This window comes from Aplysia californica, unplaced genomic scaffold (assembly GCF_000002075.1).
Source record: "Aplysia californica isolate F4 #8 unplaced genomic scaffold, AplCal3.0 scaffold00071, whole genome shotgun sequence".
Classification (NCBI taxonomy): domain Eukaryota; kingdom Metazoa; phylum Mollusca; class Gastropoda; order Aplysiida; family Aplysiidae; genus Aplysia; species Aplysia californica.
In genome coordinates this window covers 1,467,181-1,468,205 of record NW_004797341.1, presented here as the reverse complement: position 1 = coordinate 1,468,205, position 1,025 = coordinate 1,467,181, and positions in this window count along the sequence as shown.

Below are 1,025 nucleotides of genomic sequence, written 5' to 3'. Positions count from 1 at the left end.
CAGCAGCTGTGCCCAGGTCATAACATGACGGAACCGGCCACGTAAAACATCCTTTACTTTATTGTTATCCCTTCCTGGTCACAGCCCCAGGCCGGACACGCCCGGGGACTCCCCGATGACCAGTGGCCGGCGGTCTGCAGATCACTTCATCCCGTGGCTGAACCCTGAGTGCGAAAAGGTTCTATTTTCAGGGAAATACATAAGACATACTGCTTTTTGATTCGGGGTTGAGATAGTGTAATTTGGCACAGCAGAGTTAATGAACTTCTCAGCCTGCCTCGCTCCAACCACTCTCTCTCTCTCTCTCTCTCAAGGCCGGGACATTGTAGGATCAGCCCCCGTTAAGCCCTCGAAGTCCAGGCTGTCTGAATTTAATAAAGGATTTCGGTTCGCGTGAGCAAGGTGTAGGGTGTCTGCTGGACAGTCCTCGAGATCAGAGGAGAGGGGGGAGGGGTGAGGGTGGCAGCTTTGATTCTCCGACGCGTGTCTGGTTTAGAGAGGGCGCGTGGACAAAGGACGACAGAGAAATCTGAGGTTTGAAAAGCTGTGCTTCTCATGGGGTGTGGTCTAACTGAGCCAATAAAGAAATGGGGATGGTTGGAAAATTGAGAATTGTGGCTGGGATCGGGGTAATTTTGTTCTTGAAACGAGAAAAGGATAGGGACAAGGGAGTAGGGGAATGTGTGTATTGGGGCGAGATATAGAGAGAGAACAAGGGAAGGAGAGAGAAAGATAGATAGATAGATAGACAGATAGACAGAGGGACAGACAGACAGACAGAGAAAGAGAGAGAGAGGGAGAGAGAGAGAGAAACAGAGCGAGAGAGAGAGAGGGAGAATCAGTGGTATAATGTTTTCTTTTGATTGGGAAAAGAAAGGGGTGACAGAAAAGTGTACTTCTGTCAATGGGGTACGCACATGGTGCTGGTTAAATTAAATCTGCTGCTCTTGTGTTAAGACCTTTGCAAATAAAATGGCTTCTTTTTCTTGCACCTCTGGTCTGGTGAACAAAGAGAAAAAATATTT